General features: G+C 41.6%; 1 protein-coding gene across 4 annotated transcripts in view; it reads left to right on the plus strand.

Annotated features, from left to right (window-relative positions):
• The window catches only part of TIAM1 (TIAM Rac1 associated GEF 1), a 244,681-nt gene that overhangs the window by 66,981 nt on the left and 152,383 nt on the right, over positions 1-25,317 (plus strand). The window lies entirely within an intron of this gene.

Here is a 25,317-nt window from a genome sequence, read left to right on the forward strand (position 1 = left end):
GTCAGTTTCTGGTGTATAGCATAATGTTTCAGTCATCCATATACATACATATATTCTTTTTCATATTCTTTTTCATTATAGGTCATTACAAGGTATTGAATATAGTTCCCTGCGTTGTACAGAAGAAAACTTGTTGTTTATGTGTATTATAGATAAGTTTTCTTGACTTGAGTCCTTCCTAACTCTGGGACGTTAGGTGAGCCTGTTGCCTGGGACAGCAAATTATGTCCTTGGGGTCCTTGCGATGTACTGAAGTTTCTCTCCATATGGTAGAGCCTGTAATAGGGATGTTATGCATCAAGACTCCACTGCATTATTTATTTAAACGTGTTATTTTAGACCCAGATGCCACAGCTAAATTTTATGTTTTTGGTGTTATATTTTAAAATATTGGGTTATCATCTGGTTGTGTTTTCTTTTCTACTCCAGGAGTAGGGGATTTCATATAGGAAGCAAATGGAAACTAAAGAAGAGATAGGATCTGGAAGTAATTTTCAGCAGTAGAGAAATTAACCAAAATGTGAAAACACACCATTTTGTTGCTAGCCGGACAGACGGAACACAGGAGGACACACTTGCTTTTTCTCAGTATTGGATACATTATATGCATGGATTACTTCTTCATGGGGACTTTATGGTTAAAAGAAAGCAAAAAGCAGACCTGAATGTTAAATATTCCCCTCTTTTCAAGAGCACTTCAAGTTGGCATTTAAACTCTGCCTGCCTGTTATTTCTATGATTTGAGATCAGATTGAAATCCTGCAAGTGGGAACCATGGCTCAGGTGACCCCTGTCTGTTCACCCACCTGGCCTCCTCTCGGGGCCTCTTTTTAGCTCACCGACGGGAGTGGGTGTGAAGGCCCAGGAATACTCTGAATGTAATAAATCCAGGATGTGGGAAATTCGCCTGCGAAATGTCAGCCTTGAGTGGCCCTGTTGTAAGTGGCTGCATGTACGAATGTAAAGTGGAAGAAGGCCTTCTGAAGTGCCTTGGGATTTGACTGGGGCTTTTCAAGCCCGTTTGGTGTGGTGGAGGATTTCGGCTCTGAGTGGTATGCTCATGTGGGCTCTCGCATAGGGGGAATACATTTTGCTTCTAGAAATTGTTGAGAATGAACTTGGATTTTAGAGATCTTTGAGAAATGGTATCTTCTGGTGTCTCGTGTCTTGACACACGTGGATGCTTGGACATCATCTTGCCTCCCCTTTTCCCGGGGAGGCGTGCTGGCTGGTGATCCTGAGGGCCTGTTGTCTGTATTTGGAGGTGGTGGGCTCCCCTCTTCTAAAGAGACAGGTCTCTCTGACTTGAGATGCCCACCTTTCCCTGGGGATTGTTTAATAGTTAGTATGTGGATTTTGACACAACTGGTTGATGCATGCTTACTTTTCTAACTCATTTCTATACCTGTGTCCAGGAACTGTTATGACTCTTCGTTTTGAAATTTGTCATAATCTTGGTTGAACACTTGGTTGAATGTTCAAAATGCATTGAGCAATCAGTGATTTTTTTTTTAGCACCTGCTCTGTGCCTTACTCAGTGAGAGGCTCGTGGAATTCAGGTGTGGATTTGGCAGGTCTGGTAGGTCTCTTGAGTTAGTGGTACCCACTTGGGGAAAGGAGCTAAGTGAACTGATAACAAAGTTCTGCAGAGAGGTTTTATTAATAGGGCCAAAATAAAATATTCAAAACATATATTACATTTCAAAGTTTATAAATTCATTTGAAGTGCTTAGAGGAAAAAAAAACATTGTGTTGGAAATGGTTTCATGTGTGTGTAAAACTAAAAGCAGACTTCTCTGACAAATATAACTTCTCAAAAATATTCTTAGAAGGAGGGACTTTCTTCGAGAGTGTGAAGCCTATTTTGTCTTCAGCTCACTAAGGTTGCATTTCTTTCTCTTCCCCTAAGATGCTGTTAAAAACATACAAGCATCCACGCAGAAACCCTGCCCATGGATGTCTGTAGCAGCTTTATTCATAACTGCCCAAACTTGGAGGCAACCAAGATGTCCTTCAATAGGTGAATGGATAAATGAACTGTGGAAAATCCAGAAAATGGAATCATATTCAGTGCTAAAACCTATTGTTCAAGCCATGAGAGACATGGAGGAAACTTAAATGCATGTTACTAAGTGAAAAAAGCTAATCTAAGAAGTTGTATACTGTGTGATTCCAACTATATGACATGCTGGAAAAGGCAAAACTATGCAGACAGTAAAAGGACTGCTGGTTGCCAGAAGCTTGGGGGAGGGAGGCAGGGATGAAGAGGCAGAGCACAGGATTTTAAGGGCAGTGAAACTATTCTGTGTGATCATTATCATGGTAATTACATGTCATTAGACATTTGTTAAAACATACAGAATGTACACCACCAAGTGAGCCCCCTCATGTAAACTATGGATTTTGAGTGGTAATGTGTCAGTGTAGGTTAAGCAACTGTAACAAGTGTATCACTGTATGGGGGGTGTTGACAATGGAGGAAGCTATGTGTGTGTTTGGGGGGCTGCAGGAGACATGAGAACTCTGCGCTTTCTGCTCAATTTTGCTGTGATCCTTCAACTACTCTATATAATAAAATCTGTTAAAAAAAAAAAAGCAGCAGTGTATAAGCCTAAATTGACGGAAGAGCTGTGAATACTCTTCATGGTATCCAGTAAAATGTCTCTTGACCTACATAACTTCCCAGAGTCCTTTACTGCCCTTCCGCTTGGGCAGCGGTTGGCAGTCAGCATGGAGAACCCCTCATCAACCACGAGGCTCTGATATTCAGAGAACTGGGCTGTGATGACAATGGGGATTTCCCCTGGTGGCTTCCAGGTTAAGAAAGCATTGATTTCAAGTTCCTGTTCTCTTCCTTCTGATCACGTATCGTGCTGCTGTTGTTGGTCCTTAGGATGGAGTTTTTGATGCACTGATTCCTTTGGTGGATCCCACGTGAGCTAGCCTTGCCTGCGTGGGGCGGGGTTAGGGAGGAGGTGGGCTTTGATAGTATCTGAAAGTTCTGTGTCCTGGGGACCAGAAATAGCCAGATTCCACCGTGATGCTATTACCTTTCCCGTGGGGAGCTGCCGGGGGGGTTATGTGCACAGGGCACATACACAGAACTGAGCGAGTACAAAGACTTTTCTGGAAGTTTTCATCAGTATTTCCTTGCAGGTTGCCTTTGACTTTTTCGAAGTCATCATTCACGTCTTCAACACTCATTTACTGAGCACCTCACTTTGGGCCCCACCCACTCGCAGGTACCAAGGGCACAGAGGTGAGCAAGACCCAGAAGAACCTCTGCACGCGTGTGTGGACATTCTGGTGGCGAAAGATAGATGGTGATCAAGTAGTTAAAATGTGGAGCATGTTGGCAGGTGCTCATTGCCATGGAGACCCAGGAAGTGCTGGGGATTTGAACTTTTAAATAGAGGGGTTAGGAAGGCCCCACTGCCTGGATGACTTTGTAGCAAAGATGGCGAGAGGTCGATGGAGTGAGAGCTTTTGCTGGCAAGTGGGGGGTGATCAAGGTAGAGAGCAGAAGGCTGGGCCTGATGAATGGAGAAGCAGCATGGAGGCCACTGGGGCTTGGCTGGGGGGAGCAAGAGGGGAGACTCAAGGAGGTGAGGTCAAGAGGAGTGTGGTCAGGGGAGGAGCCAGTAAGGGCTTGGTGAGATGCGAGGCCTTTGGAGGGTTGTGGGTGGGAGACATAATGTGACTTAGGTTTTAATAGGCTCCTTCTGCCTGCAGTGTTGAGAGTAAGCTAGGCAGCCTTCTCGTTCTGACCCTGCGGCCAGGAATGCTTCTGTCTGAGCAGTAATTAGACTTTATGGCTCACACAGCTGGTGCTGTTGGGTCTTTATTAAAACGTTTCCCTCCGTGACTTCTGTAGGCTCAGATCTCTTTCTTTATAGTTGCTGAGTAGAGGACTTTTATCAGGCCCGGGTGGTTAACTGGTGAGTTCTGTGAGTTCAAGATGCCCGAGAAATGTGGGAAGACAATTTAGGGTTCTCTGCGGTTGGTGTTTCATCCACCTCCAAACCAGAACACTTCTCCTCCTACAGTGAGCTCTGTTTTGCTGCGAGAGCCCCTTTCTCACCTGAAATCGGGTTCGACTCTCCTTTCCGCTTCACACGCCCCTTGGGGGTTCAGCCTGCTCATCGTTGTGGTTCTAACAGAAGTGAACCATTGGTCGTGTGTGTTCACTTCTCCTCGGAGCCGCCTACATAATGGCCTGAACACAGCTGGCGGGTTCTCTGAGCCTTTCAAAAATCCCAGTCTGAATTCTTTGATATTTGACCCTTGTTAGCCCATTTTAAGTGGCACGTGGTAAACCTGCCCACAGATGTCCGTTTACTGGTGTACTTTGAGTGGAATAATAATGACTTTCACATCTGGTCCTCTTTTCATCTAGGGGATCTTAAAACCCCAAGTGTGCATGAATTAAACCTCATGTCACTTGAAGGTAGGGAACGGACGGAGGGGGACGGCTTTAATCACCACTGCAAAGAAGTTGGAGGGACAGCCTCTGGGCCCACGACGATAACAGGCATTTTGCCTTCTGCGAGTGCCTTTCATCTAGCGTCTTACATCGTGGGCAAGTATTACGTGGTGGGAAGTGTGTTACCGTGCACATCTACAGGCAGAGGGGTGTATCCTGGGCCATAGGGACTTGCCCTAGCTTTTCAGTGTTATCCTTTCAGAGGACTTCTTTCCTGAGTTCTTACGGCTTATTAAGGATTGTCTGGAGTCTCCTAGTGTGGACAGAATCATGCTATAGTTGGCTGATAAGGATGTTTGACTTTCTCTTCATCTTTCTGGTTTGGCGTTCCGATGGATAGGGAGGTCTTTTTTCCATTTCAGCTGCCTTCCAAGGCAGGTTGGTACAGGGTGGTTCTCATTAGGGGCTCCTTCACCTTAACCCTGTTCTTCCGCAAAGTTTCCCAAGTGAGTTGGGTCAACAGAAAGACAGGAGAGAGCCATGTCTTTCTCCAGAAGAAACTGCTTGAGTTCATTCCTGATAAATGAGGGCATTGATTTAAAAAAAATAGAACAGAATTAAAAAAAAAAACACACGGGAAAATGTTACGGTCATGCCATTGATAGGTGGAGAATTCAACTGCCAACCTGTGGGAGGGGAGTTAGGGATCTGGCTCTTGCCAAGATCAGAGTGTTTACGTTCACAGCCACAGTCCTTCTGCGGCTACAGCCAGGGGTCGTTTCTCAAGGAGATGCTGCATGGCTGTTGGGAAGGGCGAGCCTTGGCAGCTCAGGAGAAGGATGCAATGTGCACTGTCGGTTTGCAGAGAGATGAGCTTCTTTATTTTAAATAGAGTCTTCAGCTCTATTTTTTAAAATTCCCAAATGCCAGTGCAAAATATTTTACTGATTTTTATAATGTAATATTGCATATTTAAAGTTGCATGTGGAAATAAAACAAAATAATGGAAAAATGTTAAGAATATGGGTTCTTTGCATATATGGGAGCAGAGCACTTCTTTGACAAGCACACTCTGGGAAACAGTGGTAACCAGAGCTGGCTTCCTGTAGCCACAGGGCTGACTTCTCTGGTCACCAGGGCAGGGCATGCATGTTTGGGTTATCTTTACCTTTTCTATAAGTTGTACCAAACCATCTAATTATATTCTTTCCTTAGTACCATTCGTTTAAATAAAGTAATTTGGTACCCCCTCCATGCTGCCCCAAAATGCCCCTCTATGCAGCACCTCCAACTCACTGATTTTCCCAGTTTTGTTCCATCTTCCTGACTTAAAAGGTAGAAAGATAGCCATATTTCCACAGATAAAGGATCAATGTTTGTGTCATTTTAGACAAAGCCCCTTGTGAGTAAATTGCAAAAGCACACCCTGTGAGGATGTATGCCCCCATGATTGTGATCTAATACCATTGAGCTATCAAAAATACATGTGTTCTTTCATTTAATTGTGATCGTATTGGTGTGTTCTTCGTTTACTTTGGTGGAAGTGTAATGGAGGGATCATCTGTTCTTAATACGCGGTTGTGGGATTTCCTTGTGCTGTGGGAGCCCTAGTTGGCGAGGACATTCCTGGAACATTCCTTAAATACATAAATAACTGCAGCAGAGAAATGGCATAGAAATCCACTCGGTGTCTGGAAGCCAAAACAAGCAAAAAGTCTTTGCCTTCAGCAGGGACGTCACACTTTCAAGTTGGATCATTAATCCCTTGGCTTGTGGCAATGTCAGAGGCTCCACAGATGGACTCCTGGAATTCTGAGGTAGCTCTCTGAAAGGTAGAGACAGGGAAGGAGTCCAAGGGCAGCACACTGAGAATAAAACTCATAGTTCTACCATTTACTAGCTCTGTGTCCTTGGGATGCCACTTAAACTCTGTGTGCTTTGCATTCCTCCATTTATAAACTGGGGATAAGTGCATTCCTTCCAGAACTCTTAAGAAGATTAATATATTTCTCCAGTATCTAGAGTCATGGTCAGTCCCCCCAAATTGTCAACTTTATTGTCATTGTCATCATTTCTCTGCTCTTAGGCAGGAGTCAAATGAGTAATGTTGGAAGTTTGAAAAGATGTCTGTTTTTTTCTCCTACTAAACCTTTGTTGGCTTTAACCCTTTCTAAAGCCAGCTCACTCCATTTCCTGCCTGGGGAGCCCCACTGACTGCAGTAGACAGACATCATGAGATTTGCAATGATGACTGGGCCTCTGTTTTCTGTCTCCTTTCCTGGTATGTCTAGAGCACTACTTTTTCATGGCTTCTCTATGACTGTTCTCGTGTTTCGTAACTTTAGCAGTGAAGGTCAGAAGTGCACCTGGTACCCTCACATGAACTTTACCGGCAAACCTAAACTTTCTTGAAGATAAATTTGGCCAGCTGCTTCAAGGCTGAGGAGTTCATGCCTGGGCTGTGTGGGAGGACCAGTGAGCCATGCTTTGCTCTAATTATCAGGGATGGCTTACCACCCTTATGGAAATAGAAATAGAGGCGGACGTGTGAGACGCAAGTAATTTACCAAAGTCATTTGGTTTGGGACAGAGCATCGGCCAGTCACTGGTTCAGTCGAGTACAGGACAGCACTGAAAGTGGAGATTCATCTCACAGTGCAGTAGAGGTAATGGGAAAGTCACTGCATAGTGACAAAGAGCAAGGCAGCGACAGCAGTAGGAGGACATCTGGGAGAGGGCACGGTGTTGAGGCCAGGCAGGAGGGTCCAGGGGCCATATTGCCTGGATGTGCAACCAGCTCCATCACAGATGACTGGAGTGGCTGTGGGCAAATGACTGTCATTCTTGGGGTTTTAGTTCCTTCTTCTGTGAGATGGAGGATGGTGGTACCCACATCAGAATGCTATTGTGAGTTGTAAATGGATTCAAATGGGTCAGGACTTAGAGATGCGCCCCCCCCCCCAATGGCACACCTGCAATAAATGTGAGCTAAAACCATCCTCTTCCTCATGACACATGGAGCCTGAGTGATGGGCTCTGGTAGGGGAGGGGAGAAGGAGCAAGGAAGACTTGAGGGAAGTTGAGCTCCGAGCTGGCTTTTTCTTTCTCTTTTGTATGTAATATCTTAAAATGATCATGCACATTCATTATAGAAAAATCAGGACTTAGAGACAAACAAAAAGAGGACAATCTTGGCCTGCTTCCAGAGTTCCCAGCTCTTAACATCTAGTGCATTTCCTTCTCGACTTCTTTTTTCCTCCTCTGCTGAGTTGGTTTATGAAGGATGTCAGGGAGGGTTAATGTTTTCCTATGCTTAATTCCATCCTTTTGGTTACATCAGTGTGTTATGTAAGGAGCAATTTTTACTTGTTTTTAAAATTCTGTCATGAAATATTTAAAAAACACAGAAGAGCGTGGAGAATAACACACTCTAAGAGGGAAATGTCTAGACTGGGCTCAGATCGTGTGGAGAAGCCATCTTGTGATGTCAAGACACAGAAGAAATGTTCTGAACGGGAATCTAGGCTGAATCAGATTTTTTTCTGTCTAATAACATTGTCAAGATAATGATAAAATACTGTCAAAGAGATTTAGCTGCAGAACTTTTTTCTCCCAGTCTCAGAGCACGAAAGATTCATTTCCCAAGTATTAAATTTTCTTGGATGTAGCATGATGAAATTGGCAGGTTTTGCTGATCAGAGTTGGGAATAGAAAGTCTGCTTAGAACACTTGTTTTGGGTTCTTGGGTAGTTATTCTATGTCTGCAGAGTAGAGTCTCTCGACTGCCTGTTAACCGTTGATAATTCACTCTGACCTTAGAGCCTTAGGGGGTATGTCAAACGACTCACACTTCAATATCTGTTATTCTGAAAATCCCGTTTGAACTGTAGAATGAAATGCTCTCTCTGCAGAGACCTGGGAGCTGCCACTGCTCAAATTCTCGTTTAACTACAGCCCTGCCATTAGTTCTGTGACTGGGCATTAACCTAAAGAAAAATACCTTATTTCTGAAATCCTCTCTTGAGCTGGGTCAGTGGTTACGTGTTTTGGTTTCTCTGTGGGGTGGGAGCTGCTTAAGAAGGGGGATATGCCATCTAGTTGTCTGGTCAAGTTGGCACATGTAATCTGTCCTAAAATTGCAAAGTACCAGCTGAGTCAAACACAGTCTTTAAAGTGCTGTCAACCCACTTGAAATCCAGGACGTGGAGAGGACTGAGCCAGTGGGGATTTGAGAAGCTCTTCTCCCTGCCCAAGTTCTGAACCCACTGGAAGAGACAGACGAGTCAGCAGGTGGAGACCAAAAGCTCAGCTTCATTACTGAGAGCTGTGACATTGGAGGTCTTGGCTTAGAAGTAAGGCAGCTGCAAGATTCTTGGAATCCTTGATGGGAAGTGTTAGACGGACTTGCCCACCTATGCAGACATAGCACCAGACAACTGTAGGCATGCCTCCTACTGAAATTGTCTTCTAAAATTACCTACCACGTGATCCAGAGTGGATCAGACCTTGAATTTTATGTGGGCCTGGAAGATCTCAAACAGAAGGGCAGTGAGGGGCTTGAGCTGGGCATGCGTGGGTCACTACCTCGGAACAGCCGGGTGACTCTGTCTCCCTGGAGCAGTCAGTGAGAGCAGGGGGCTTTCTGTGATTCACGGTACCAGCTCTTCCCCTGGAAGGAAACCTCAGGCCCGGAACATGGCACGCGTGGTCCGTCAAGCTGTCATCGTTCCAGAACACAATTATTTGGTCACCTTTGATTTGATAAAAGTGAACCACTCAGAATCTTGGTTAGTTTTCAGTGGGAGGGCTGACTGTGCCCCAACCATAGGGTGAGGAGAAGGCCATCTTTGTGTTTTAATAGACACTCAGGTGTTTGCTCCACTTTGTGAAATGTGGACACCCCTTTTCATGCGAAAGTGGCTACACTTCACGATTGTCTATAAATCAGTGCAAACCTTGTCTTGAAGTGTTTTGGATGTTTAATTAGGAGCAAGCAATGATGAAGCAATGATTTTAAAAGTAACTATCTTAACTATTCTGTCCTTCTCTGTTGGACAGGAAGTATAGGTAGGTGACAATCTCCAGATATGCAGATTTTGGAATCCTAGTGTCGTAGCCCTGAGAATCCACAAAGGACAGTGGGGACCCTCTAGGTTTTTGTGGTTTTTTTTTCCATTTTTTAAAAATTGAAGTATAGTCTGTTAACAATATTGTGTCAATTTCTGGTGTATAGCATAATGTTTCAGTCATATATACACATACATATATTCTTTTTCATTATAGGTTACTACAAGCCATTGAATATAGTTCCCTGTGCTATACAGTATAAACTTGTTGTTTATCTATTTTATATGTAGTAGTTAGTACCTGCAAATCTCGAACTCCTGCTTTATCCCTTCTCACCCTCTTCCACCCCTGGTAACCATAAGTTTGTTTTCTAGGTCTGTGAGTCTGTTTCTGTTTTGTACGTAAGTTCATTTGTGTCTTTTTTTAAGATTCCACATATAAGTGATACCATATGATATTTTTTCTTTCTCTTTTTGGCTTACTTCACTTAGAATGATGATCTCCATGCCCATCCATGTTGCCGCAAATGGCATTATTCAATTTTTTATGGCTGAGTAGTATTCCATTGTATAAATATACCACACTTTCTTTATCCAATCATCTGTCAATGGACATTTAGGTTGTTCCCATGAGGGACCCTCTAGTAACCCCTTTTCCTAAATTAACACCCAGAATCTTAATGGTTATGGTTAATCACCCTTAGTAGCACTCGGTTTGTAGAATAAATGAATGAATGATATGTATAGTCTGCCGTGTTGCTACTCTGTGTTTTGTGATATAATTTCATGGCCATCTTGGCTGGGATGATCTGCTCTCCTGGCGTGTTAATTTTATTTATATATAAGGAAGCTTTATGGGGTTTTATTGCCAGGTTTGGTGACCCTCATGAAATGAATACATTTATATACAAAACGTCTATGAGTCCGACTCATTTGAAAAGCTGGTGAAAGCCATGGACTCTCTGCTTATACAAATGCAGATACGCCCATATATGTAATTTCATCTCCAATTCCAGAAGGTGCAAAGGCCTTTGAAAGTTCTCAGAGATCCTATGATGAGAACCTTTGTATTAAGTCAACCCCTAGGGCCTATGCAAAAATTGTTAAAGTGAGCAAGGCTGTGTGACCCCAGCACCTTAAAATCATGGATGTTTAAAAAAAAAACCCACAAATATCTTCATGTGGAAACTTGTAATTTCCATCTGGGCAGTGATTTTTAACTGAGGGTTAAGACCTTTTTGGGGTTTATAAAATAATTTTAGTGGTTTGGGGCCAACACTACCAAAGCAATGTAATGGAACAGAACAGAAAAGAAACCAAGCTATATGTCTATAAACTTGAGTTGAGATCAAAAATATGGGTCCCAGTTTGAGAAAACTGATGTCTGCCCTGTTTGTTTTACTGTATATTTAGGGCACTGGGAACAATTTAAAGAAATTCATGCTTTCTTTTCATGATCTGTTTTGACTATGTTGGCCCTTTTTATTACTTATAAAAAAGATCCAAGAGTCCACGGGTGCCACTAACATTTTAATATCTTAACATTCTATCCCAAGTCATCACTTACCCACAGTTGTGAAAATAAGCTTAAATCCTACTCTTGAAGGCTCTCCTGATTTTTTCTTTTTTATATTCAGTTTCTTTTCTCCCCCTTCCAGTTGAGTAAGGGTCAGTGTGATCCCTACCCCATCACCACTTAACTGCTTTTAGACAAGAGACCCAGTGTTCTCTAGACTCGGTTTCCTCATTTGTAAAATGATCCTGGTAATGATGATCTCTTACTACCAGGATTATTGAAAAGATTGTATGAGTTTACATATGAAAAGTGCATTGCATAAATCCTCAATAAGCATTAATCAGTATCCTTAGCAGTGGCTGAATTGTTTGTGTACCATAAAGGAATCACATTTTATACTTCCTTTAGAATTTCTCAGAATCAGTTCATTCTGGCTGCATTCACCAAGCAGATGAGCACTCTGGGCATGGTAATATTCTTGTTTTATAAGCATCTGCCTAATCTTTTTTTTTTTTTTAAATGTTGTCTATTTAACTCCTGATTTTTTTGAATAAATTATTTTGCCCCCACACGTCATAAATGACATTAAAAGAACAATCTTTCTTTCCCTTCTCTATATTGTGAACCAACATTCTGTTCACTTACAAATGTTGCAAATGTTGATTTTTTTTGGAACCCAGATGGGAATCTCCACGAAAACTCAGAATGCCATTGAAGCTCAATTGCCTGGATCTGTTATTAAAGTAAATGTGGTAAAAAAAAAAGTTCACAAAGAGAGCTAAGTGATTTTCCTGGTGGTATTCCCCCTCAAAAGTACTTTTTGTAAGTATTGTGTTAATCTGTAAGGAAAGAAGTTTATTGAATTTCCAGAATTATCAGGAATGCTCAAAAGTAAATATATGCTCCCAAATCAGTGTATTCAAATTCCTAGAAAAGATAATTTATGCAGGAGAACCTTGCTTCTCCACCACTCAGAGAATTGCAGGAAGATTTCAGTTTAAGCCTGTTGTATCTTATAAAATAATATATAGGACATACTCTATGCATATAAATATTCTTTTTGGCACCAGGCCAGTGAGTAGCTGCTATAATTTAAGTGTTGTGTGTGATGTGGGTTTGAGAAGATTGCTGAGCTGTCTCTCACAGGGCTGCCCTCCCTTCATTAAAAGGCCTTCTGACACTCCTCTCTGTACCATGCCCTGCCCCACTCACTCCTTCCATTTATATAATGTTTTCATATTTTCTTTTCTTCCTTTCACTCTCTCTACTATAAAAACTCTCCCTTAGGTAGGAACACAGTGTCTGGTGCCTGGCAGAATTCTATAGGAAAGGGGCACATGTCTTTGAGTCAGATGGACCTATGTTGGAATTCATACTCATCTATTTCAAGAACTTGGGCAACTTAGTTGACCTATAAGCTTCAGTTTGTTTCCTGTAAAAGGAGCCTTATTACCTGTGGATTCAGTGAACACTTCATGCTGCTTCATACGTCTTCATACCTCTCTGAAATGTATATATTTCTTGAGAAATAATTACGTATCAGCATCTAACAGTGGACTTTTTGATTATTATTCATTTGGGTAGGGAATGTCTCTTGTGAACAAGGAGAGTCTTTTTCAAACCCCTGCAATCTCGCTGTATCTCAGTTTTCCTACTGTTTGCAAGGGCCCTGACGTTACATGCTGAGTGGCAGATGCTCATGATAATCACTTTCGTTGGCCATCTTTTACCTTCCAAGCCTAGTGTGTGTCCTTTTGCATTTTATGGCATTTAAGCTTCGCTGCTCACTTGGGGGTGGGAGGGTAGGGGTGAGGTATTACTAGGAGGAATCATTTGAACTGATTTCTCATCATTTACAGATGAGAAATGGAGGTTTAGTGATGTGAGGAGACTCACCCAACAGGCTTTCTGGCCCTTGAGCCTAACTTCTCAATCACTGTTCAGCTCTCTCTCCCCACGAAGCGGCAGAGATAATTAGACTGCTGAGCAAAGAGTAGAGTGTCCCCCTCGCCTCCCCATTCAAGACTCTTTTTCCTGCCCCGATACACTCCAACATGGAGGAAATGGAACTGTTCTGAAATTGTCTCCTTGACCCGGGCTGCACAGACGTCCCCCCAGGCGGGAGGATGAGTCTTTTAAGAAATTGCTCACTAAGTTGGGTCAAAGGTAACGGTCAACCACCTCCCATAGCTGTTTGGTCCAGAATCTATATCCCAAGTCCCTGGGCATCTTGGTGGGCATTCTGGGAATGAATTCACTTCAATGTTGAAAGCTTTAGTCTTTTACTGGGTGGTGTCGTTGAAGAAAAAGCAATTTCTTAGTAATATGAACTGTTCCCTAGGTGGGGTCCTTCCCCTTTTTAGAAAACCGGCAGCTCCCTTCAGGGCCTCCTCGCTCGCTTTGGAGGGTATGCATTCCCCTGAGTGAGCAGTTTTTGATCCTGTTCCTCTTACTGCGTCAACAAAGAAGGGTCAGAAAACATTTACCGACAGTGAAGACACCAGACAAGGGAATCTGGGTTTTCCTCCTCGGTTTCAGCGTAAGCCCATTGGTTCATTGTTTACGTGTCGAGGGAGAGTCCTGCCAAGCCGGTGCAGGTGTTGCTGACTTGTTAAGACAAGTTGATTCTACTTTCTCTAAAGAAAAGTCGGAATGCAGTCCTTTGTCAGAGGGACCGCGTTGCGCTGGTCACTGAGCTGAATGTAAGTGTGTAAAAATGCAAATTGTGCTTTGCTGTGGAAATCCACATGTTGACATCCTGCCTTAAATAGATTTTTTTCAACTGACATGGTCCGTGCCATCCTCCTCCTCACATCCCGCGTCGTTGGGTAACCCTTCCTTTAGGGTCTGTGACTGTGACGGTGAGATCACCTTTGTCTGCTTTGTCATTTTGCTGTCACCGAATTGTTAGAAGAGAACGCCGTCACTGGGTGGCTCCACGTGGGAGTGGTTGAGTTCTAATTCTGAAAGGTAGCTGGTAAGTCTGGATTTTCAGAGTTAAGTATGTCTAGGTTGTGAGTCTGTGAAATGAATTTAACCTCTGTGATGGTAAATTTCAAAGACGTCTTTGGAGCGGGGAGCTTTGCGACCACCCAGAAGATTCTCACAAAAGTTCGTTAACCCAAGGCAGTTTTTCATCTAGATAGGCTGACTCCTTCAGTACATAACCCCACATTTCAGTGGCTTTATGCGCTCAGAGGTTTGCCCTTGTCGCGGTCTCCTGCAGGTTTTCTTTCTCTACCAGGTCATTCAGGGATCAAGGCTGCTCCACTTGCTTGACTCCTGGCTTCTCTGCACTTGGTGTGTAGGGAAGAGAAGAGGGGGCATCTGGAAGGTCTCAAGGGAAGTGTCAGGGGCGGATTCTCGAAGTGGCCAACATTATTTGAGTTCGTATTCCCTTGACCATGACCCAGGCACCCATGTAGTGGTGACTGGGCTGGGAAGCTTCAGTTCCTCACTTCCCAGGGGAAAAAGGAATCAATCTAATGTCTCCGACACAGTTGCGTTATCTAAACTTAATCTTAAAGGTTTCTGCAGGTGAAGTTTGTCTATTAAGAAGACTCTGACAGGGATTGACTTGGCAGCAAGGGATTTGATCTGAATTCTGAATTTATTTTTACCATGTTTATGAGCCTCCCACAAATGGGGAAGAAGGGAATTTTTTTTTTTTCCGAAGTGCTGCAGAGGGGTCTTTTCCTCTTGTCTGATGATGTATTTATAACCTGCCTGAAGATCCAGAATTAATGTCTGGTCATGCATGATGCATTCTAGTTGTAATCAAATTCAGGTTTTTCAGATGGTTCCTCTGTGGATCTGTGCTAACGTCAGAGATTCCCTGACGTTCATCTTTGTACCTTGCTTTGTCCCGAGTTTTCAGGGTTAGAAGGCCACATCGTCGGGTTTCCTCATTTGAGAAGCAGCTCTCTTGACTTTCAGGAAGATTCCAGCCTGACTTTCCTGTCCAGGAGTGTGGAATTCCAGCGATGTGATTTTTCCTCAGAAGAGATATTTCTCCCCCTATAAATTCCAAAGGTTTTCATCTTTAATAATAATTTTGGGAGCATTTAAAACATTTTATCCTTCCCCAGTCATCTTCAACAGAATACGCTGAGTGTAATTTAATCTTTCCCCAGGTTTTTCCCCTCCCAGGCTGAGATCTGGTCAAGTAGAGGTTATTGAGATTAGAAGGCTCGGAAAGGTGCCGCTTGGGAGCCACCAGCATCACGTCCTCAGGATTGCTTCATTTCCTCCTGTGACATCTCGTGTGGTTTTCTGTCCCTTCTTCCTCCTCCCATCTGACCACTAATCCCCCGAATTCTCTGCTGTTAGTTTATGATTGGCTGTCAAACCAGATAACTCAGCGTGTTCAGTTGAGAACTGATTGGTTTTAAATGAGGACTATGGCAGAGAGAGAGACTCCCACCATAGACCGAGTCAAGTTCAAACTCCTTCTCTTGGCGTCCACAGCCTTTGGCAGCTGCTAATCTGGCCCTAGCTGGTTACACAGATTGCAGCAACCCCACCCTGATCACCCCCACTGCACCCTCTTCCTGACCCACACCGAGTTATGATCCTCCTAGTCCTTATAATCGGAATAAATATCAATGAACAGTAAATGAGTACTTGCTATGTGCCGGGGTCTTTTGGAGAATATGGTAAAGCATTAAACCCTCCCAGAGACCAAGGCATATAAATATATTAAATACAAATCAAATTATCAAATATTTCAAATGAACATCATGTTTAATTAATAAATACTGTGACATATCACATACGTTAATAAGTTAATAATTAAGTGTAGGTTAAATATTAACTATATAGGCATATGGAATATATCAAAGCATTTGACGCTCTCAGGGACTAGTTGGGGAGTGTTAATGTCTCCCTTTTTTACAAAAAGGAAAGGAAATGCAGAGGTCAACTTGCCCCAGGTCACACCGCCAGGGGGCGTTAGAGCTACCCGCTGTGTGGTGCTGACTGTCTGAAGAAGCTAGACTCTCACCTGGTGAATTCCCCTCCCCAGCCCTTTCTTCTACTTGGTGGAGCCCCTATTCCTTCACATTGAACGGAGACTCTCCCTCTTCCTCTAACTTTCCCCCATCTCATACTGTCTCCTCCCTGAACAGGATGCAGTCTGGGCTCAGAAATGAGATCACTGCACATGCCATCTGTTTGCAAGCCCCTCTCCCTCTGCTAGAGTTGATCTCCTTGAGGGACCGGTCCTGGTTCCTTTGTTAAATGCTGGTGGAGCCGATCAGCATTAGAGATGACCACGTCAGCTCCTCGTTTTCCAGATGACAAAACCAAAGCCCAATGTGGTTCCATCACTGAGCTGTCTGGGGAGGATCTGGGACTAGAACCTATGTTTTCAGAGTCTGTGACAGCATAGACTTCAAAAGCAGAACCCTTGACAGTGGTTTTGGTCTTGTTCCTTAGTTCCTGGCTGTGTTCTGGATGGTGCACCCGGGGCTCTCAGATGCGACAGGTGTACATAACGTTCTGTGTCTAGAACGTGCGCTTGGAGTGTTGACAGCAGTTGGAGGAGTGGTTTGGCATGAAAAGTCAAAGCAGGGCCCTGAATTTACACACACCTGCTGACTGAGGGTTCAGATATTCTGCTGAGGACAGAAGAGCACGTGAACATGTGTGACTAAAGGGGTTTGGTTTGTTTGTTTGTTTTCCTAAGAGGAAACTAACAAATTTTATTCATTCTTTCATTAATTCTCATATTTAATGTAGTAAATCACTTGCTAAATTCTGTCTCCTAGTACAAATTATCCATAACTGTTCTGCACCTGTGTATGTAACTTAGAATACATAAACTACCAGGCTTAAATTTTTGTTTTTAATTTGAAATTGTCACAAGCTTGGGGAAGCATATGCTATGAAATTCTATATAGTATAAAGAATTTTGTTTCCTCTAAATCATTTGAGAATAAATTGCTATTACCCCAGGCATGAAAGTTTTTTTTTTTCCCCCTGTAAGCAAGGACACTCTCCCAAGCAACCACCCACAGGGCTGAAAATCATGACATGAGCTGACACATTGCTACCAGCTGCTCCTCACACTCTGTTCCACTCCTGTCATTTGTCCCGAGCACCATTTCAAATAACAGATGTTTCCAGTAGAGTCACGTGTTGCCTTGAGTTGTCCCGTGTCTTCAGATGCCTTCAGTCATGAACAGCTCCCCAGTCTTGGTTCTCATGACCTTGACTCTTTTGAAGAGCCCAGGCCAGTTACTTTGTTAAGTGTCCCTCAGTTGGGCTTTACCGGAGGCTTTCTCGAGATCGGATCCATGTTCTGCATCACTAAGTGGCAGACACACTAAATGGTAATGGTGTGTCCTTTGCTGGGAACGCCCAGTTCTGACCTGTCCCATGTCTGGATGCTGTTCCCTCACCTTGGTCTCTTGGTTAAGACGGCATCTTCCAGACTTCCCTGCTGGGAAGTTATTCTTTTCCTCTTTGTAATTAGGAAATGTTTTCTGGAGAGATACTTTGAAATGATGTAGAGCCCTTATTTCTCATCGGATTTTGAATGTATTTATTTATATTATTAGTATAGATTCATGGTTTATTATTTTAGTCAGTTTAGTCAATGGGTTATAATCTGTTAATAGTGGTATTTATTTTGAGACTCAGGTCTTTCCTGTTTGGACCTGTGGGGGTCCCTTCAAGCGGGCTCCTCTGTCCTCCCGTGTCCCCCATTCCTCACTCTGGCTGGACTCTGATGCACCCTGGATGCTCCCCTCTGTGAGTGCCCCCCACCCTGCCCTGCCCTGCCCTGCCCTGCTTGGGCTCTGACACCCCCATGCCGGGCTATTCCTGTGAGTGGACACCCTCCCCACTCTAGTTTTTAAAAAACTCAGATTTTAAGACAAAGTATATTTCAGTTTATCTTGGGGTCAGTATACCATAGACATTTTAATGAAGTTTTTAGGGGAGAATTGGTTTTGTTCCTAAAGTGAGGGGGGAAAAAAACCAAAACACGACGATGAGGCCTGTTTGTTATTTGTAGGCTGGTGGGAAGCTCGAGCTTCCAGGCCTCCAGGCACATTCTTATACAAAGTATTACAAGACTTAGGAGAAGTTCAGTCATGTCAAAAACTCAAATTTGAAAATGTCATCACTTTTCTTCCTTCACAACTGGGTGTTGATGAGACTTCCAAGGTGATTGGAGGGCAGCTTCTCAAGGAGACCTGTGGGTGAGGGAGAGCAGGGCAGCTCACGGAGAAACCTGCCAGCCCTGCTTCCAAGTGTTGTCCGTGGTTCTGGTTAACGGAACCTTTTAATCCTCTGCAGACCCAGAGGCTCCTTCATTACCACATCCTTTTCTATATAGTTTGCAGGAATTTGCCACTCTCAAAATCATCAACTTAAAGTCTCAGCTCCAAATTTTTAAAAAATTGAAATACAATTGATTTACAACGTTTCAGATCTACAGCAAAGTGATTCAGTTATATATTCTTTTTCAGATTCTTTCCCATTAAAGGTTACTACAAGATATTGAATATAGTTCCCTGTGCTCTACAGTAGAAACTTGTTATTAATCTATTTTATACATAGTAGTGTGTATCAGCTGATCTCAAACTCCTAATTTATCCCTCCCCACCTTTCCCCTTTGGTAACCACAACTTTGTTTTCTATGTCTATGAGTCTGTTTCTGTTTGTAAATAAGTTCATTTGTCTCATTTTTTTAGATTCCACATATAAGTGGTATCGTATGATAATTGTCTTTGACTTACTTCACTTAGTGTGATCTTCTCTAGGTCCATCCATGTCGCTACAAATGGTAATATTCCATTTGTTTTTATGGCTGAGTAATATTTGGCCTCTAAATTTAATTTTAAAAAATTGTTTATAGGTAGATTTTTTTTGAAAGTCAAGATTTTAGTGAGGCAATGATTATAATGAACACATTCAGATGCATATCCTTGTTAACACCCAAAATATGTAAAATTTATACCGTTTGTTTTATAAATATGACTTTGTGCATTTCGTTCTCTCTCTCATTTACACACATACACCCCAGTGTGATGAAAGATACTTATCGAAGACAGGAGTTGGGTAAATTTAGAAACTCAAAACATGTCAAGGATATACTATTCCAACTTGTATCAGAATTTCCTTGGAATGGAAAAGTCTCTTTCTCCCCTTGAATTTCAAGCAACCATACCAATATTAAAAAAAAAAAATCTTCACCATCATGTCATTTACATCACTCTTACCCATAACACATGGTCATTGTTTGGCTGAATTGAACTGGACCCCCGATTTTGAGGCTGATGGAATAGATTTCCTTTTTTTTTTTTTTAAATCATTATAAGAATGAGAGATTTAAAATTACTTGTACTCCATCTCATTCCAAAATAGTTTTGAGTGTTAAAGTCAACCCTAAAACTCACCCCAAAGCAAGGTGATACTGTAGAAAGAACACTTAAAAATTAGATATACTGGGGTGTAAATCCAGCTTCTCCAACTTATGAATACAATGGCTTCTTCAGGGTCTAAAGATCCTTGTGAGGCACTGGGCATTCAGAAATGATCATTATTGTCATTTGGTTGAAAGACTACCTCAAGGCATTCTTGGCAGAAGGAATAAGGCAGACATTCGGAGGAAGGAATTAAATGTTGAGTGATACTGAGTTAGTTCAGAAGAACTGGAGGGCAATGGCCCCACCTCTCAGGTGGCCAGAAGCTCAGCCCAGACTCAGATGCAAGAATCTCCTGATCGCTTCCCAGAAACCAAGAGCATTCGGAACTTAAGATGGGGATTGAATCAGTGTCTCCCAATTCCTTCTGGACCTTAAGCTTCCAAGATTTCATTTCCTTTCTTTCCTGGTCTCTTCCCTTCCCTTCTCTTTTTTCTCCCCTACCCCATCCTCTGTTTTCCTTCACTCCACGGACCGCTCTTAGTTCCATGGTTGCTGTTTTCCATTTTTCCTACTTCTGATGCTGAGATAGGAAACCTTTAGGTTGGCTTGGAGTTTCTGAGGCAATTGAAAGAAGGACTTCTTCTTTGTTTTAGGAGTAAGTAGAGTGTGTGAATACATCTGTAGTTTTCATGACAAGTTACAGGACGAAATTCTCAGGAGCCCAACCAAGCAAATGCCTAACATTTCATTGCTTTTGGTGAGCTGTACCTTGGGATAGAGTTTCAAATGTATTCACTATATAATTTGCTTTTGCCTTTATCTTAGTCGTTCTTCCCCAAAGAGTGTTTTTTTAAAGGTCTTTTTTTGTCTTAACAATTATAAATCATTTTGATGCTAATAACTGCGAAGGTAGTGCTTTCTCTGTAATCCCGAAGTTACTTAAAATCGATGGTGGATAGCATTGCGGGAGAGTTTTGCAAGATACTTGGCATCTCAACTATATGCTGAGTAACAATGTTTTTATTCTCTGAGCCTAATGTCCTGCCTGAAGAGCAGGGACAGATCAACTACATACGTCTGGTGTATTTTGATGGTTTTAACCTAGACTGTAATTCCTACCTGAGCTTCCTTTTTTAATGCTTTTTGGTCCCAACAGTGTCCTGATGTAATGCCCTTGTCTGTGTTCCATAGTTATGGGTTGTGTAATAGGAGAGCCTAGAGAGTGAGAAATTGAACCCAGGGTTTTTACTGTATAGTTTTAAATTCCGCTGTATTAATGTAGCTCTTGAGACCCTGTAGGAACAAGCCATTTGTTTCCAAGTCTTGGCTCATGGGGTCAGAGTCCTCTTCCCAGAGGACTCTTCCCAGTCCTACGTAGCTAAGCATGTAGTGTCTCGTACCTAATAGCTCTTGTTTACGCTTATTAACGAAAAGTGACTACGTCATATAATCTCGCTCTGTAGATGAACTTTGCTCTAAAATTTACAGTTCAAATCCATCCATAACTAGGGTTTATCTGCCCAAACATATGAGTCATACTTTTGGTGCTGGCTTTTTTTTTCTGAGTCAATTTGGCAGCAAACACATTTTATTATTGGCACCTCCACTGAAATAAACATGAGATAGCAGGCATTTGGTTTTCAGTCCTCTAAACTGTGACTTTTTAAATCTAAGTGGAATGTCTAAACTTTAGTGCATTTATATCTAGGAAGTCTGATTGGCTTTGTGCATTCCTGACAGGTTCTGGGGTACTAAATAATGTATTGCCATTGACAGTAATCTTTCCAAGATACTGAAATTTTTGTCTCTGGTTGTCTTTAATCAACATAGTTACTTATATTTAGAAGATGAATTTTCTGTCACTTTAATTTGGGTAACAATAATCTTTTTTAAAAAAATTTTTATTGGAGTGTAGTTGATTTACAATGTTAATTTCAGGTGTACAGCAAAGTGATTCAGTTATACACGTGCATACATATATATCTTCTCTTTTCAGATTCTTTTTCATTATATGTTATTACAAGAAATTGAATATAGTTCGCTGTGCTATATAGTAGGTCTCTGTTGTTTACTTATTTTATATATAGTCATAGAATAACAATAATTTTTTCAAAAAGCTTGCAAAGACGTAAAAGAACGAGAGAACTGGTGTGTTATTTTACAAGGTGATGCTGTTTGAGTTGTCACTTCTCACCCTTGCACTGTGTCCCTGAAGAGGGACACCGGCTGCCTCCCATGACTGTTGTCATGTGCCTTCCCTTTCTGCACCACGTGAAGGCTTCGTGTGTTTTCACTGTAAGTAATAGGGAAACAGAATTCATAAATTCAGGCACTGACTTCACTGATTTTCTTTTTCATACTTGCTCTTTTGGGAAAGCTTCTGAGTGTGGTGCAAGAGCCTAGAGATGGTGACTGCTAGCCGATATTTAGATGTAATGAAAGATCCCACATGTTTTCACCCCCGAGGTATCATTTATTAATATCACTTCTGTGGCTCAGACAGCGAGAGGACTGTGTGGTTTCCAACGGATTGCTCCGTTTACTCTTATTATTCCCATTTTACTGAGGAAGAAACTGAGTCTTCGTGATATGACATAACTTTTCCACTAATTTCGATATTAAGCAGCAGAAGCAAAATTCCCACCCGATTCTGTCTGGCTCCTCTCTCCATTCTCCGCTCACTAATCTCTTAGTCCCAGTCACTTATGAAATAATGACATGTAGCTGAGTTTGAGAGGAGTCTGGTCTGGGAACAGCCTGATTTTGGCTGATGCTGCCAGGTGTCTTTCACAGTTGCTCAAGACCTGTTCATTATCTGTTTCAGATTTCATTTTGAGATTAATTAATTAACCCTTAAGGGCTTTTCCCATTGTGTCAAGTTCAAACAAAAGAAGCTGACAAACTCCCATTATAAATTGGAGATACGTAACAAACAAACCGCACAAGCCCCAACAAGAACTCAGTCGGCAGGTTTGGCTTTCGCTCCCCTGAAGCCTGGGCCAATGTCAGCAGTTAATTGCGTTCTCAGAAATACCATGGAAGCAGGGGAGGAGGGTGTTGGGGTGGTCACATGGCCAGGTTTACGCCATAAAAATCGGGGCTGTATTTTCCTTCACTTTGAAAAGCACGCAGGAGATTTAGTTTTGATTGCGTCCCAGAGGGAGATACCGAAGTCTTTCTGAGAATTAAATATGCACAACATATTACAAATTAATTGTGAGCAGTTCATTGCTATGTCTTAAAGATTGGGGGATTGTTGTTGCTTTTGTTTTAATGAGTGGGAAGAAACTGCTAATGAGATACATTACACTCCAAATCGAAGTGTTGTTACTGTATAAAATCACCTGTAAAACCTGTGTTCCTTTTCACTGCGCTTCCTTCCTCTGGTAGATTTATTTAACACAGCGTAAGGTATTTGTTTCTGCTCATTTATACTAGAATATACTAGAACTTATAAAAATGGGCTTGGGGGGGCGTATATACCATTATCCTCTTTATTTTTTTAAAGCCTGTATTCCAGTTATCACGTATACACGTAGACATGTATGCATATGCACACCAGCCCTCACACACGTGTGTGTGCACCCTTAAGTGGCTCTGAGCTGATCCATGCCCAGGGAGTAAGAAGCCTGGGAGCCAAGGATAATGCTGCATCCATACTATCTTTCTCCTGGTCTGTGTTGTCCTTGTATGGCTGATGGAAGGATCTGGATGAGGGCAGATAGAAAATTAGAGAGGGAAGATTACCAGATGAGGATAGTGCCAGTGATTTTTTTTTTTTCACTGAAGTATAGTCAGTTTACAATGTTGTATCAATTTCCAGTGTACAGCACAGTGCTTCAGTCATACAGGAACATACATATTTTCGTTTTCATATTCTTTTTCCTGGTGATGGTCTTGGTACTTGGAATTGCCAGTTAAGTGAACACCTTGATTACTTGGCTCTTTCTTCTGAATCTTAACATAGATGAGTAAATTTCCTTAGATGAATTCCTATGATAGTAACCCAGGAAATACTCACTTGCTCACAGGTTGTTAATAGATATTCTGCAAAATAAGATTGCATGATTATGAAAGTTTGGGAAACACTGAGTTCAATAAAGTCAAATTCATTTGTTGAATGGGTGAGTTGGAGTTCTTAACTTTGACCATAAAATGCATACTTTTTGGAGCATCTATGAATGTTTCCTGTATATCTTCAGAATGTGTACAAATATCGGAAGACATCATGGAGCTGAGAAATGAGTACATGTTTGAAGGATGTAGACCAGGGTTCCGATGATGCTCAAGCCACTCTGTCATCCACTAGACAACAGACCTGCCACTTAGAAAGAGAAACAAGCATAAGAGTAATATACATACCCTTCCTCCAGGTTGCTGTGGTCATTAAATAATCTAATGTATGTAGAAGTGATTTTCAAATTTTGAAGCATTCTGCAAGTATTAGTTATTAATAAACCCTCTAATTTTTTTATTGTGGTGTAATATACATAATGTAAAATTGACTGTTTTAACCATTTTTAGGTGTACAGGTCAATGGCATCAAATATGTTCACATTGTTTTGAAACCATTGCCACCATCCATCTCCAGAACTTTTCTGTCTTCCCGAATTGAAACTCTGTACCCATTAAATTACTAACTCCCCCGTCCCCCAACCCCTAGCAACCACCACGCTACTTTCTCTCTCTGTGACTATCCTAGGTACTGCATATAAGGGGAAATCATACAATATTTGTCCTTATTTCACTTAGTATAATGTCTTCAAGAATGTCTTCTAAGTTTCACAATGTGATATTTTAATTTAACTTCTTAATTCACTTACCCCTGGTGCCGTTCTTTTAATACATAACATGATGAGAAAAGAATGAACAAACTCCCCGTGTTCCTCTAGAATAGTAAATGGGCTGTGCACCACGATTTTAGGAGGAGGGCTGTTAAGGATGTGCCTTTAAGAAAAGCTGGTCAAGAATCTAGTCCAACCTCCAAGGAGTCCAGAGGTACAAATTTCCAGTTATAAGATAGGTAAGTACTAAGGATGTAACGTACCTTTTGATAAATATAATTAACACAGTTGTACATTATATCAGAAGGTTGTTAAGATGTAAATCCTAAGAGTTCTTATCACAAGAAAACTTTTTTCTCTAATTCTTTAATTTTGTGTCTATATGAGATGATCGATGTTCTCTGAACATACTGTGGTGATCATTTCATGATGTATGTAAGTCAAACCATTATGCTGTACACCTTAAAACTTATACATACAGTGCTGTGTGTCAATTATATCCTAATAAAACTGGAAGAAAAAACGAATTTTAAAAAAGTTAAAAAGAAGGAATCTGCACAGGGAACTATATTCAATATCTTGTAGTAACCTTTAATGAAAAAGAATAGGAAAATGAATATATGTATATATATGCATAACTGGGACATTATGCTGTACACCAGAAATTGGCACATTGGAACTGACTATATTTCAATTAAAAAAAAAAAAAGAAGGAATCTAGTCCATCCTCACACTAGAACTAAGGTGACCCGGGCTCTCCTTGACAAAAGAGACCTGTTTTGTTTCTTCTTAAATCAGTATTTGAAATAGAAGAGACATGAGTTTCAACGCCTAAGTTATCTTCGTCATGTAGATGACTTATGCACAGGAAAGATTTTTTAAAATTTCGTATTTCATTGTTTTTACCTGTCTTAAAATAGTGGCTCTTGACTTGGGGCTTTTTGGGGGAAATCCTCTGTAACTTTTAGGATGACAGTTATCCATTTCAAAATTAAATAGCCTAAAACTGGAAGTGAACTGTCCTCGTTTATTTAAATAAGGCCTTTGAAATGTGTGTGTTTTCATTGGGATGAACATTCTCCTCTACATCATGATTTTATAGCAAGATTATTTTCAAATAACCATTATTAATTTTCAAAAGTAGAAATGTTTG

The sequence above is a fragment of the Camelus bactrianus genome, chromosome 1, assembly GCF_048773025.1.
Source record: "Camelus bactrianus isolate YW-2024 breed Bactrian camel chromosome 1, ASM4877302v1, whole genome shotgun sequence".
NCBI lineage: Eukaryota > Metazoa > Chordata > Mammalia > Artiodactyla > Camelidae > Camelus > Camelus bactrianus.